This window comes from Protobothrops mucrosquamatus, unplaced genomic scaffold, assembly GCF_001527695.2.
Source record: "Protobothrops mucrosquamatus isolate PMUCROS unplaced genomic scaffold, P.Mucros_1.0 scaffold20, whole genome shotgun sequence".
NCBI lineage: Eukaryota > Metazoa > Chordata > Lepidosauria > Squamata > Viperidae > Protobothrops > Protobothrops mucrosquamatus.
In genome coordinates this window covers 3,986,202-4,002,886 of record NW_015386405.1, presented here as the reverse complement: position 1 = coordinate 4,002,886, position 16,685 = coordinate 3,986,202, and positions in this window count along the sequence as shown.

Here is a 16,685-nt window from a genome sequence, read left to right as displayed (position 1 = left end):
CTTTGTGCAACCATGCTGGTTTCATCTTGGATTTCTTATTTTTCCTTTTCAGTGGTATTGTGTTCATATGGGCTTTTATGGTCATATTTTTCAGTGTTTCCCATGCTTCTTGAGTTGTTTTCGCCTTTAGGAGTTTTATCCATGAAATGTTTCTTAGGCTTTCTCTGAGTTTGTTAAAATCAGTTTTTTTAAAGTTAAAGACATTGGTTGGATTATATTCTATTGCTTGTGTTTGCATAATATTGAATTCCAATGTGACATGGTCAGTGTTGCCCAAGGTTCCAGCAACTTCAATTCCTTCTATCACTTCTTCTTGATTAGGAAGAATTAGGTCCATAGCTTTTCTTTCTAGTTCCTGCTCTACCTTTTGGATGACAAAGTTGTCATCTAAATTGGTTAGAAATATTTTTGATCTCCTACTTGCTGCAGAGTTTGTATCACAGTTGATATCAGGATAGTTAAAGTCTCCCATTACTACTATAATCTGTTTGCTACATACATTTGTCAATTGATTAGCAAAGAGTTCATCTATTTCTTCTCTTGATTGGGTGGCCTGCAATGTCATTTTTTTTCCCTTTTAGATTGACCCATATGGATTCTAGGAAGTTTTCATCCTCGATTTTGTGTATTTCTGTAGAGCTATAGTGATCTTTTATATATAATGCAACTTCACCTCCTCTTTTATTAGATCTGTTTCTTTTGAATAGTTGTATACTTCCATTACTACATTCCAGTCACGAGTTTCACCCCACCAAGTTTCAGTAATGGCAACTATATCATATCTGCCTTTATGTACTACTTCAAGTTCACCCTGTTCAATCCCCATTACTCTCTATCCATTCCATTACCTAGTCTCTAGTTAGCATTTGTGATTTACTTTTGTCTTATCCTTTACTGCTCCAGGGTTTCAGTACTTGCCATCCACCATTCCCTGCAAAGTGTTCAAATTTCTCTATTCATTCGTCTCTTTTGTTTTGAGTGCAAGGGTAAGAGTGGTCCTATCTTATCCACTAGGAAGCAGCAGCAGAATCCATGGCTTACATTCTGTAACTTCTTCTCAGTGTACCTCTTCCATAAAACTATTTGTTGACTGAGTCAGGACCTAATTCTTCTCTGATTTCTACTTGAGTTCAAATTATGCTAAACTCGGCTGAAGGTTCTCAGAGACCCCAACAGCATAGCTACAGTAGAAACTAAATCTTTACTGTAGCTCAGAAACACTGGTCATTACAAATAGTTACAATTATTAAAAAGTGTGAACCTGATTCAGAACTTTTATCTCCTAATTCAAATACAGTGTTCACTTTCCCCACATCTCTCCCTATGCAACAGAGTTCTTGTCATCCATTGCTTATACTTAATGTTTAACAGCCATAGCTTCTTTTAATTCTCTCTCTGCATTCTTGTTCTGAGAATCCTTTGCCATTAACAGAATAACTAAAAACTTTGTATTTTAGTCCCTGATAAAAACTGGGTGGAGCAGAGCTGCAATTATTCAATTGGAATATGCATAACCCAAACATGCTTTTTTCAAAAGGCAACTGGACTTTCTTGGGGTTTTTTTTTTTGAAGACATTCAAAAACAAAAATAAGAAAGTCCAGTTGCCTCTGGGCAAAAGGACATTTGGGACAACCATAACCTGGATGACTGAGAATCTCCATAAACATTTGGAATATGCATAGTGATGCTGAAATAGCTCCATAACAATTTTTTTAAGTATTTTGATTTGCAAATGCTACAAGGATTTAAATTTGATTTAGAGCTGCTACTCTGAGCTTCATGTAAACACAGTGTTTTAAAAAAGTGTTTATTTTAGGTTCCACAGAGATAGATTTTTATGAGACTCCAAGAAAAAATGCTTTTTGTTCTACGATTTAATATTTCTGTGCTTATATTAATTGTGTTATGCTTATATTAATTGTGTTTCAGTGATTTTTTTTCCTCCCACTTAATATGTCAAACTGTCCTGACAGGCAAATATCCTACAACTCACGGAGTGGATAGTACAAAGTATTTTTATAAGATATAAATATGGAATAATGTGTTATTATTTTAAATGTAATTGTGAAGAGGGAAAACACCAACTAAAGAATGCTATTTTGATATAAAGTCCAGAAGTTAAACATAAAATAACAACAACACTCACTGTATTTTCATTCCTTCTTGAAATAGACTTACATCAGTTTTAATCTATCAAATAGCTCATTCCTAATTATGCTAATTCTTGGTTTTGCAGACCATGATAGTCTATGGGGGAAAGTTTACTTCAATCCCAAGATGTACATTTGGTTCACCCTGTGAACTTCAGATCCACTTTAATTCTTCCATCTTCATTATTGGAAGTAGTATTGTTAGTAATCCAAGAGTCCTCATCTGGCTTCCTAATGTTTTCTTACAGTAGCAGAAAATGGATGCCTACACAGAATGTCCTTCATTTGCTCAAGGAAATGGATGAGAATGTACAGCAATTCAAAAATGTGCCTATGATTTTCAGACCCTTTGAGAAGTTACCGAGTCTAATTCCAAAGGTGATATCAGAAATAATAAATGAAAGCATGTCATGGACTAATGCAGGGTGTAACCTATGCAGGACTTCATACAGGTAGTCCTCAATTTACAACAGTTCATTTAGTGACCGTTCAAAGTTACAACAGCACTGAAAATAGTGACTTAAGACAATTTTTCACATTTATGACCATTGTAGTATCCCCATGGTCACGTGATTTACATTGGGATGCTTGACAACCAGTTCATATTTATGACGGTTGCAGTGTCCTGGGGTTAGGTGATGAGCTTTTGCAACCTTCTGACAAGCAAAGTCAATGGTGAAGCCAGATTCACTTAACAACCAGGTTACCAGCTTAATAACCACAATGATTCACTTAACAAATGTGGCAAGAAAAATCATAAAATGGGGCAAAACTCACTTAACAAATTTCTCACTTAGTAACATAAATGTTGGGCTCAATTGTGGTCATAAGTCAAGAACTACCTGTATGTCTAACTGTTTATGCTTATTAACAATTGTTTATTAAAAATTAATCAGTGGAACAACCTGCCTCCAGAAGTTGTGAATGCTCCAACACTGGAAGTTTTTATAAAGAGACTGGACAGCCATTTGTCTGAAATGGTATAGGTTTTCCTGCCTGAGCAGGGAGTTGGACTAGAAGATCTCCAAGGTCCCTTCCAACTCTATTATTATTATTATTATTATTATTATTATTATTATTATTATTATTATTATTATTATTATTGTTGTTGTTGTTGTTGTTGTTGTTGTTGTTGTTGTTGTTGTTGTTGTTGTTGTTGTTATATAGGTGACAATGATATTATCTTAATATCACTGGGTATTCAAACTACCTTATAACTACTTGGTCTGTGGCTTTGTGCCAAAGCATTGATGAATTTAGGGATCTGGAACAACTAACCTTTGTATTTATAGTATATCATACTAAATTGTATAAATACTTTGGATTTTTTTTTAATCTCCATTGTAAATAAGTCTCTGCTGGGTCTGTTTTACAGAAATGCTGTCCCCCACTGAGAATATTCTCAATTATGGCAAGAGATATTGCTCAGCAATAATAGATTACCAGGTGCTGTAAAATTACCAGATACTATTCTGGGGTTTTGTTTTGTTTAAAGGAAATAGTACCACAAGTGTGCTCCACAAATCTGTGAAACTTAAGTTTAGGTTAATATCATCTGACTCCATCATGTTGTTTTCGACACCTAGAGACCACACATTATCTGTTCTTTCTGGTCTTCTGATTGTGCACTTATTTTCACTCATGCTGCTAATTGTCCTCTTCTTTTCTTTCTTTCCACTCTTCCCAGCATTAAAAGTGGAGAAATACCATAATGTTTCCAAAGTAGGATAATTTGAGCCTGGTCATTTGTTCCTCAAGTGACTGAAGTATTCTGGATTGATTTGTTCAGAGATTCATAAGTTTATTCCTGATAGGCTTTCTGATAAGTTGTTGATAGAAACCCAAGGTATCATGACCTGGAGAGGTGACAACATATCCCTTTGGAATATTTTCCTCTCAGAAGTAAGGTAAGATAAGCTCCCACTTTTCCTTGCCTTTTGGAAGTATCTGAAGACATAGATCTGTTGACTAACTTGAGATTCGCAGAAGCCCATGCAACCTTGGGGTTGGTTAGTGCCTTGAAGGCTCTCCCCCCACCTTTTTAACTTTAATTATTCTAATCTTGTTTTAACTGCCTCCTAGAAGGATGTAATATTTATATAGTTTTTATATTTTAAATTGTATACCACATAGAATCATTCTGTGAATGATATAGACAGTTTCTAATTTTGACATATAAATAAATATAAGTCCAACATATGTTGTTGGTTATTGTATTTTACTGGTATCACTCTAATGGGATTATTCTTCAGTACATATTTCTAATTATATTTCTGATGCTCTGAGCATCATTTAAATGCTGCTGAAATTTACAGTGTGTTTGGCTGCTTATTAGCAAATATTTTTTTTCTGAGTGGTCCACTGTTCAGGTGTATCAGGTTTTCTGCAGTTTACGCCTTTAAAACTGCATTGAGTTGATATATGTGAACCTCTACCACAACAATAGGACAGCTTATTTTGGCCATTTGCTAGCTCTTTTGTATGTTAGTTAAGATTTTTCACAAATGTTTTTACTCCTAATTGCAGTTCTGTGGTATCTCCAGTAACAGCTTTAGCAATTTCAAATGCTCTCTTAAATATTAAATCTGCCAACATTCCTTTTTAATAACTACTTCTAGAATTACAAAGACTAGCTGATTTCTTGATGCATTCCTTAGCCTTTTACAAAATGTTAATATCCACACTTTTTTTTCAGCTGCCCATGCTGAAATAAACTTTCCAACTTTTTATTTGTCCTTATGAATCCTGAAACACCCTGCAATCATTAACAGCTTTGGCACTAAATGTTCATACATTATTTGTATTAGTTCTACAAAGCTGCTTGCAAGGATTTTTGTGGAGCAGTTAAGTTTTTTTTTAATAAACTATATGTTTGTCATCCATAATGCTCAAGCAGGTACTTTTTCCTGTATCATTTTCATTTGCCTCAAAAAATGTTCATGTTTCTCTGTTTATAACATCTAGTAATCGAATGTTCTATCACATTAATATTTCCAATAAAGATAGCCATTCTACTGTGTTCTTTTTCCCTTTAATTTTACTCAGTGTAACCAGTTTAGTGTTATTCGGTTTCTGTTTTATTTCCCTTTCTCCCCTTCCAGAGATAAGATGAAATTGAAGACAATTTCAAACCCATTCTCTTTGCCACTGTATTTCTTTTCTATTTTTCAAACAAAATATATAAAAGTGAGATTCACTTTACTGAAACATCCAGTACTCATAGGGCACCCATGATTATCAAATATCAATATAAGATAATGAACATGCTTAACAGTTAATGATAAACCAAACTCACTTCCTCCCTCCCTCTCTTCCTTATATTGCTGTCTATCTCATGTAATTATTCTAGGTGGCTCACCACAAAACATAAACACATAACTAAAATTAAAACCATCTCAGGTATCCCTAAGTGCTTGACCAACAATCTCCCAGCTCAACCTTCACCCTAGCTCAATACTTGGAGAAGACCTAGGATTTCATGGCCCTCTGGAAAGCTAAATAGGTAGGGATCCCTTATATCTCAGGTGCTATTCTAAAAGACTGGGGCAACCAATGAAAAGGTGTATCTCCAACGGTTAGTTCAGATGGCAACATTTAAGAGGGAGGACCTGGACTTTACCTATTTTATCTAATGTAGTTGTTTTTTAGGTTATAACTTTAGTCTGGTAAGATTGTGTCTACAAGCTGTAAGCAAATAAAGAACTGAACTCAATTGGATTTCACGGGGTTGTCCTTGTGCTTAAGCCTGACAGGATGGTGAGTAAGGGTGAAACTTTGGCAGCTACATCCCTCTGCACTTCATTTTGCCTTTAGATTAAGTGGGGGGGGGGGGAGATGTTACTTTCAAGTGGTTAGATGGAGAAAAGAAAGTTCTTCAATTCAGCTGCAGACCGTGAGAGCTTAAAGCCTTGTCAAGGACACCAGGAGAGGTTTGGATTTGAAGTAGATGGTTCCCATAATAAAGTGGACTTGTTGATATGGATTACATAATATGTTGGGGGTTTGGCTAAGAAAATGATTGTTTAAGCCTATGAATTGGTGTTGGAACCTCAGAGTTAGTTTTTCTTCGACATAACCAAGCTGTGTATTCAATAAAAAGTAAGCTTTTCGGAAACAAAATGAACCTGGAGTTTTATTTGGATTCTCGAGCTGGATGTTAACAGTAGGTCAATATCAAAACATCTCTGCTTCTGTTGTCATGATCCACATACAAAAGTAGCAGAGCTTACATTATAAGGACACAACACTGCTTTTATTACCTCCACCACCAGCTTTTGTTGTTTTTGGTAGTGAAACCTCAGAACCTGTTTCCCTTGATGACCTATTCAGGGAAAAACAGGGATTACAACTTAGTTGCTCTTTCTGGAATTATTGGTGCCTTTCAATACTATATATTGTACCCAGCTGAATCAATTTAAAGTTGAAGTAAGATGTCCTTTTTAGTGATTTTGTGCCTACAACCAAGGTCAGTTTTAAAGGGTAGCTTCAGGGAACTATGCTGGACCCACAGCTGCTAGATTGTGAAATCCAACAGAGGTTGCATTCTATTACTCATTTTGAATAATATTTATATGAAATGCTGAGTAAAATAAATAGAGAGCTTTGGGTTGGGTATCATTACCACTAACATGCTAATACCTGAAATATCCAACTCTATTTCTTTATCAACTGGTTGACATTAGATAGATGAGGACCAGTAAACAAAAGCTAAATCCTATAATGATAAATGAACACCAAATTGACAGTTCTCAAGTTCAGGTAGGTAATTCTCCAGGTTTGGAAGGAGCTGTACTCCCGTGAAGAAGTAGGAACACAGTCTTTATTGAGTCTTATTCAGTTTCTGTTACCTACTTTGGAGGCCCAAGTGTATACAGATAGCTGCCCTGTTCTGATCATTGCAACCATACCACACCAAACCAAACCACATCAGAAATGTTCTTGTTACATCCTGCAGTTTAATTACTGCAACATGCATTGTGTAGACTAATTCTTGAAGGCAGTCAAGAATTTGCATCATGTTTAATAATAATAATAATAATAATAATTATTATTATTATTATTATTATCTTTTGAAATGAACTCACCACAAAATCATGCACACACACACACACAGAGAGAGAGAGATCTACTATGCATGCCAGGAGAATTAGGCCAAATATATACCATGGTCTTAACTAAGAAGAAATATTAAAGTGGGCTCTCTCTTTCTTTGGATCATCTGCCATTACTGTCAGTCAGAACATAAGAAGGAAGCAAATATTTCTCATGGCAGTAAGAAAACCTATCAGTGCAACTTGCTGAAAACTCAATTATGGACACATTTGATCCCATCCTTGGCAGTAGTTCACTGAAGCCTTCCCAAATTGGATTTATCTTTGTCTGCAAAGATTGTCTTTGATAGCTGGTATAATTCTATTAACACACTTTCTATTGACTCCTGCACTGAGGTGGTAGAAAATTCAGTCCCTTCACCTTAGTTGGATTAAGGCTTTGGAAATGTAACCACCTAAAATTATTACAGGATGACATCCACTGGCAAGGTCAAATGTCTGCAAAATATTTCGATATCTAGGAAGGATTGATTTAGAGGTCATAAATCTGATGCTTCAATAAGACAAAGTTATACTGGAGACAAGATGAACTGGATACTCAATTGTTTTAAATTAGGACAGTATACAATGTTTGCCACTGAGGGCAGAAAGCAAAGTGTTTGGACTATTGCTGAACCATTTTTTTTGGTATCATTTTTTAAGATAAGAAATCACAATGAGAAATAAAGAGATAGTAATAATAATAATAATAATAATAATAATAATAATAATTAATAATAATAATAATAGTAATAAAGTTGGAAGGGATCTTGGAGGTCATCTAGTCCAACCCCCTGCTTAGACAGGAAACCTTATTTCAGACAAATGGCTGTCCAGTCTCTTCTTAAAAACTTCCAGTGTTGGAATATTCACCACTTCTGGAGGCAGGTTGTTCCACTGGTTAATAGGCAACCTGATGAGGAAAAGTTGGTCAAATGTACACATTACATTAAATATATATTGTGGCTAAAATGTAGTCTCTTTCTGTCTTTCATGTTTACATGATAGATGATAGATAATAGACAGACAGACAGACAGACAGATAGATAAATAGATAATGTGTAATGGGTAGATGATATAGATGTAGATATGAATATGGATAGGGATATATAGAATAGATAGTGTACATGTATGTGTGTGTACTGTATATACACATACACACAAACACATGCATATATACACTCACACAATACATATACGCACACACACACACACAAAGATATATATGTATATGTATATGTATGTATATATATTCACAGTAGCTCTATTCCTACAACTTTAGAATCAGCAGCACTTCTTGTAATGAATATATATCATGCAATAATTCCAAGAAGGTGGAAAGATGCATGTGAATATTTAATTTTCACACAGGGATTTTTTTCCCTGCAGGGAATTTTCAAAAACAGCCTTCCTTCTTTCAGAATTCTGTAGAACTGATTGGAATAATTCTGGAATATGATTGCATATTTTAAAGTTGTAATAATAGAACTCTGTGAACAAAGATGAGATATTTTAAACAAATATAAAATTACATGTTTATAGATTTCATAAGTATAAGATGAACAGGTTTGAATCTCTTTTAGGCCCAGATCAATTTTTTGGATTACCAGAATCAGGTTTTCAGTATAGCTGGTGAGCTGAAATGGAATCAGATTTGAAATGTAGGTTGTCAGAAAAAATATGTTATTTCTTACAATAAATACTGCATCAATAGCTGCACAAATATTAAAATGAACAGAGTATATAAGTACACTGATGTTAAACTATAGATGGGTTTGCTTGTGGAATTTCTGTATTTAATATGTATATGGACACTTCATGTGTGCATCCTGAAAATTATTATTGCTTCCTCTGTACAATGAGAAAAAAAGCAAGAGTGAATGCAACACTGGAGATTCATTTGTGATATACATTTAGATAAGTATTTGGTGGAATTTTGAGAATATTGAGAAGTGTATTGTGGCTTTACACTGGACAAAAGATGTATAGACAGGTTTTTATGCAATTAGGAAATATAAGCATGTGAAAAAGTTTATTGGGCTTGTGTTGATTAAAGCATATGACAAGGTATGATGAAGTAAATAGGCTATATTATGGAATGTTTTGTGTAAATATGAAGTTGAAATTTGGTTATTGTAAAATTAAATGGAACATTTAGCAAATGGTTCAGGGAAACATGATAAGGATGTTCCCTTGGCTATTCACATCTAAAGAATATGTTGAGATAATGGAACAAATAAGTCCAAGTTAAACATAATTGAAAAATAAAACTAGAGCAAGTAGATGAATTTGTGTACTAAAATAGAATGATTACTGAAGTGGGAGAAATCAATGGAGAAAATAAGATAATGGGTAGTATGTGCTCATATTTCTCAAAAGAAGCAAAATTTATTGTATAGAAATGAGAGTTGGATTAGTTTGGATAATCATAAAGATGTGCTGAATGCAACATGGATGTAGTATTCAAGAATTGTGTGAGGTAAATCAAGAAGAGAGGCTCAAGAATGAATGAGCTCGGATAGGGTGCTCAACTTGGGTGTCCTCCTGGACTCGCGGCTGACACTGGATGACCAGTTGGCGGCCGTGACCAGGGGGGCGTTTTATCAGGTTCGCCTGATTCACCAGTTGCGGCCTTTTCTGGACCGGGACGCCTTGCGCACAGTCACTCATGCTCTGGTCACCTCCCGCCTGGACTACTGTAATGCTCTCTACATGGGGCTTCCCTTGNGCCAGACAGTGCCGGCTGGCGACCCCAAGGGGGAGGGCCTTCTCTGTGGGAGCTCCCACCCTCTGGAATGAGCTGCCCCCAGAGATCAGGGTGATCCCTGATCTCCCTTCCTTCCGCCGTGCCCTCAAGACATGGCTATTCCAACAAGCGGGACTGGCCTAGGGTAATTTTTAAGAGGGGTTTTTAGAGGGGTTTTTAATTATATTTTAAATTAGACAAGTTAAATATTTCATTTTAATTAATTTTAAATTTTGTGATGTTATTGGTGTTTTTAGTTGATTGTCAGCCACCCTGAGTCCGCAAGGAGAAGGGCGGGATATAAATTTGAACAATAAAATAAATAAATAAATAAATTAATGTTGACTGAATATAAAAGTAAGTGACAAGAATTATGCTGTATGATTTGGTCATACAGCAAGACTAGATAAGGCTCAGATTGCAAAACAAATATACAAAGAACAGAAAAGTCAAGAAGAAGGGGAAGACTGAGAAAGCTATAACTGCATGGAGTTGATGAGATGTTCAAAAGGAAGAGGGGAAAGATTTAGAACAAAAAGCAGGACATGGATGTGTAAAAACAATGGTGGGTTCAAGGATAGAAAGGTATGATGAGGTATAGTTTATGGAGTTAACACAAACTAGTTTTAGTTATGTTTCTTTTTGTTTTCCTTTATCTCGTGCCTTTAATTTATTTGGTTTTATTTCCTATTGTTTTATGTCACTTTGTATAATGTTGCTTATCCTGAAAGAGAAAAGAAAGAAAATTAGAAGAAAAATACAAAAACATTAGCAGGATACAGATTAAAAAAAATATTTGCAACATTAACATGATCTAGAATGGAAACATACACATTTTTCTGTCAGCATTCAAGAAGCATTAGTCCTCAAAACCTACTCATGACAAATGTGTACAATAAGAAGCAGAAAATGACCATATCACTTCTGTGTCTACAGTGTTTGTCAACTTTACCAGCTTGAAGCTGTGTGGACTTCAACTCCCAAAATTCTCCAGCTAGCATGACTGGCTGGAGAATTCTGGGAGATGAAGTCCATACAACTTCAAGTTGCCTAGATTGAGAAACATTGGTCTAGTGGACAGCCTATCAAAAGCAACTGAAATGTTTGTGATTTCATAAAGCAACCTGAAACATATTCCCAAGGTACCAGTGACCAGGTTCCTGCCAAAAGTGAACCAATTCAATAAGTGCTCAAATCTAACCCAGCAGTTAGAATTTTCAGCCCTAAGAATCTGTTAAACTTTGTGCACAGGATTATTTCTGCTGCTATCTTTCACAATGGCTGGACAGCTGCTGATGTACTATCATGCTGAGGAATACATCAGTGAACATTGGAATCTGTTGTTTTCCTTCTCCTGAATCCTTTCACTTCCTACTGTGCATTACCATTTGCTGCTGCTATTTCTGCTGAAAGGTGTATTCCCATACAAATGTGGGATAATATGTGCTCTATGGTCACCTTGCCTTGCGATGTTTGTGTCCTCAAGAAATATATTACCTACTGTTCAGAAAAAGTATAACAGGAAAGCAAAAGATTCCAGCTGCGAGGAAATGCTATTTCTGCAAGATTTGTCAGTCTCCCTTTCCATTAATCTAAAACTAAACACTGAATGATGTGCCACTCCTTGGTCCTCACTGAAACTGAATTCTGTTACCTTACTTTGTTCAGAAAAGAAGATTTTGGTAGTCACTTAAGCAGGGAATTGAAACAGTTGCAAGATGTTTTTGGAACCAAAATGTTTTTATGGAAAGATTTTGATCCTCTTTAAGAGTCAATTCCATGAGATAGGCAGCTATATATATTGATAGATAATAGGTAGATGATACATAGGTGATATATGATAGATAGATAGATAGATAGATAGATAGATAGATAGATAGATAGATAGATAGATAGATAGATAGATAGATAGATAGATAGATAGATAGATAGATAGATAGTGTCAAGGTTGAATTGCTAAGATGCCTGCTAACTTCTATCACTATTCAATTTGCCTTAGAAACAGGGGGAAGGAGTGGAAAGCGTGAGAAGGAAATGGGATTCTAAGAAGCTGTCCACGGATCATGAGAACTAAGGTCACAAAAGCAGGTATCTGATGGAGAAGTGGACAGTTCTCATAACAAGCCAAAGAAGTATGATTGGGCAACATGAACACTTGGTGAGTGGGGGTTATGGAAAGCTATTGTTAACTAACCAGATTTTGCATGGAAAAAACCAGAGCTGGTTTTGCTTCTTCATTTCCAAGATGTATATTCAATAAAGTGTATCTTTTATGGTGCTTCAAAGTCTTGAAGATTTCTTCAGTTTTGAATTCGCTATTTGGATGGTTGACATTTAGGTAGAGATGATTGATTGATTGATAGATAGATGATAGATAGACCAGGGGGGTTATAAATGGACAAATTCTGAAGACAGCATATACAGGATAGTAAGCAAAAAGCAGTGTAGTATACCGGCCTTTTTATTTGCTTTGGAGATAGTGAGTTTTGATAAACCAGAAATGTTTTGCACATATACCTTAGCTTTGTCAATTCAGGAAGAAAAGGAGCAAAAATGGAAAACAGACTGAAAAGCCATCTTATATGTAGAGACAGATTGTGTGAACTAAGAAGAGAAAGAACAAGGAAGAGAACAGTCTGAGAAGTCATCTTATATTGTAGCATAGATTCTAGATAAATCAGGAGAGAAGGAAAATGGGAAGGGGCCTTTTCCACTGCACAGGTTTCAACGACTGGTGATAGAGCCTCCACAAGGTCACTGAAGGAGAAGGGAGATCATATTAGCTGATCGCCAATGCTTTTTGGTTGGGTCAAGTCAGTACACATCTTGGCTTTCTGAAGTTACAATTCTCTTGGGACTCTGATTAGTTCATTAGAATATTACTGTGATGTGTGTCGCATAGTGGTTAGAATGCAAGCTGCCAGCAGTTTGGCAATTTGAGTCTCACCAGCTCAAGGTTAACTCAGCCTTTCATCCTTTCATCCTTCTGAGGTTGGTAAAATGAGGAGCCATATTAGAGAGGGCTGCAAAGTACTGTGAAACAGTATATAAGTCCAAGTGCTATTGCTGTTAGGATTTTAGGCTCATTTTAGGGGAAATGTATAGGGTATTTCTGCTTGAATTTTTTACACATGGAACAATCAAAGATATTATATGTAGCTCAGGTTTGAACTATGGAGTCCTTGATGTTCTCTAAGCTCAGTTGTTTGCTTGAACATGTTTCATTACTCAAACAGATGACCTCATCAACACTGTATATAAACTGGGAGCTTGCTGATAAGCCACACTCTCACTGATCATATTACCTATTTGGGTAAAATGTCTGCAAGCAAACACTCAAATATACAAAGCACAAGGAGTCCATAGTTAGAACAATCCTGATTGAAGCAAAGACTATGAAGTGAGTAAATAATCAAAAGCAAACAATAACTTGCAATAGATTGAAAACATTGATTTATAATGAAACCTAGACTAGAAGGAGGTCAGATCTCTTCCTCCTCAACTTGTGAAAGTTGAGCTGTGAACAAAAAGTAGATTGAAAGACTTAAGTGCCACTGCTGTTCCCAATATGTGAAGCACATTATTAAACTTCTTACAGTGCTTTTGAGTGCTGCTATCACTGCCAATAGAAGCACATGTGTATACTTGTGGTCAGTCTAGATAGACATATTAGAGAATATGGCACATTTGTTATATTAGGTATCATAACTCTCAGTGCTTTTTCACTGCTGTTAAATTAGGAGGAAATGTCCAACAGGAAAATATATAAATCATGAAAAACATAGAAAGAAATGTTAACAAAAACAGCATATAAATATTAAAAATATCTGAAATATTTCCTCCCTCTCCTCAATGTTTACATTTAGAAAACTACATAGAGATAGATAGATGGATATAGATAGATAGATAGATAGATAGATAGATAGATAGATAGATAGATAGATAGATAGATAGATAGATTTCTCTCAAAATCATAAAATGATGTGGAAATGAAAATGGATGAATTGCATTTTTTTCAAGAAACAGAAAATCAGAATTGAACAATATATACTGTAGGTTCCTCTGTGCAAGAGGGAAGATTTTTCAAAATGATGTTGAAATGTGAAGACCTTTACTCTAATCCATCAATGTCACTCTTTGTCAAGCTTAACACTGAAGGTTCCATTATGGCACCAGACCTTGCAAGAAATGGAAAAGATAAAGTTCATGTTTATTTTCTTCAGGATTTTTTTTCTCAAGTCCTGCCCTCATTTTCAGAAGATCAAATATCCAGAATATGTTCTGTATTTTGCCACTTTAATACCACAATAAAGACTATTATATATTGGCTCAAGTTCCATAAAGACATGATATTGGAAGTGAAGGCTGATGTTAGTTAATCATTGCCAGGGATTTGGGCTTCTATTACAGCATTAGCTGTCACACAGATTTTTAAAATAATAATTAAAATGTCTTAATACTAAAACTAATCATGGTTTTCTATAATAAACACAATTTCTATAACCCTCTATGTTCTTACTTGAGATCTGAACAGCATTTTATTTTTTATATTAAATACATTATTGTTTTATATACATATTGTATAATGTATGTTGTATATCCTTATGATTTAATGTTGTCTGTTATATGTGTGCCAAATATATCAGAATGGCATTCACCCAGAGGGAGACTGGAGGAGATTGGATTGGACTAGACTGCTGGTCTGCAGTGCTGGCCATTTTTTAATTACCAGTCTGTTGTTGAATGTGGGAGTAAGGGTCATGGCTGGGCAGTGGAGGGATTGTGGTAGAGTGACAGACTACTGCAGACCTCTGTTGTGTTCTTTTGTATTCCCCCCCCCTTATCCCCTATGCGCATCCTGATCACCCATTAAGGGTGATTGCCCTTCTCCATCTGCATACAGTTTCATGCCCGTTGCTGGTTGGCTAACTAGCAACGGGGTTTACCAGCCAATGGAATTGTGTGATTACAAGCCAGGGGAATCCCATAAAAGAGGGCTCCCCTGGCCCAAATGCCAGTCCGGATTTACTTTATGCCTTGCCAATAAACCGAGAGCTGACTGTCACTCGACTCGTGTCTTACTGCCTGCGCAATCTAACACTGGCGACAAGGATGGGATTCCAGTAAGACTGCACGACAAGGGCAACCTCGTGGCAAGCAACCTACTTCGAAGCAAGAGCGCCTCCACACAGCCTTCCGAAGCAAGAAACTATCCGCGACTCCAAGATGGCTTCCACCTCGAAATTCTCATCTTCCCTACCGGCATTCAACCCAGAAACAAACGACTGGGACGCCTACATGGGAAGATTCGAGCTACACCTGGCCGGGAATGGGCAACAAGGCATTCCCGGGGATCAGAAGAAGGCCTTATTCCTTGCGAACTGCGGGGACGAGGTCTACCATGTGGCCCGCTCCTTGGTCGCTCCAGCCAGCATCGAGGACACCCCTTGGGCAGATATCCAACGTCTGCTGGCTGGTCAGTACGGGATCTCCGAAGGGTTCCTAGTCGCAAGGAACCGCTTCTACAACGGACGACAACGGGCGGGCGAACCCATCAGAAAGTACCTCGGAGAGCTCCGATCGATCGCAGCCCGTTGCGAGTTCGTCGCCCTGGAAAATATGCTGCGGGATCGACTCGTCATGGGGATGAGGGACGAGCACGTGAAGAAGCGAATCATCGTGCGTCGAAGTCTCACCCTCAGCGAAACCCTAGACGAGGCCCTCGCCGCAGAAGAGTCCGAATCCACGGCCACCGAGATGAGACGGGGTGACATCCATCGCACCCATCGCGAGCCAACCCCCAATCCGGAGGCCACCGAATCGGACGAGGCCGGCGAGGAAGAGACCATCCATCGCACCTTTACCAGCCGGAAGCAGCGAGCATGGCGAGATGAGCAGGATGACCTCGAGTGTCCAGGGTGTTTGGGGAACCACACACGAGCAAACTGTCGGTTCCTAGACACCACGTGCAGCCGCTGCCTGAGGCAAGGACACATCGCAAAAGCATGCCGAGCCTCGCGCCCAAATTCCAGGAAACAGCATTCGCCCCCACGGAGGCAGACGTCCCCACCATGACGATCCCCACCGCGCCGCTCACCGCCCCATAAACCACGTGAGAACAAATGGAAGGGGTCAGCCCGACCCGAAGGGAGGCGCGACCAGAGAAGGGGCTATGATGACGACCAGGACGAGCGTAAAGTGCATCCCATGGTTGTCAGCCACACCAACTCGACTGGCGCAGAAAAGTTTTTCGCAACGGTCATGATTGGGAGGCAACCATGTAAGATGGAGGTGGATACGGGATCCATCTGTTCCATCATGTTGTGGGACAAGCTCAAAAGACTGCTGCCGGAGCTGTCCCACACCGCCCTGGAGAAACCAACGGGACGGCTCGTAGACTTCAACGGCCACAATCTTCGCGTGCTAGGTCGAGCACGGGTGGACGTCTCGTTCCGGGGACACAAAGCTCACCTGCCGCTAACCGTTGTGGAGGGCCAGTGACCCACCTTGCTCGGCGTCGAGTGGCTCAAACCCCTGGGCCTGGGATTCACCGGCCTACACAGAATCCACAAGGAGGAGTTCGAGCAGCTGTTGGAGGAGTTCCCGGACGTGTTCGACGGCTCACTGGGTAAATACCGGGGGAAACCCATTTCTCTGAACCTAGATCCCAGTGTTGCCCCGATCCGATTGAAGCCCCG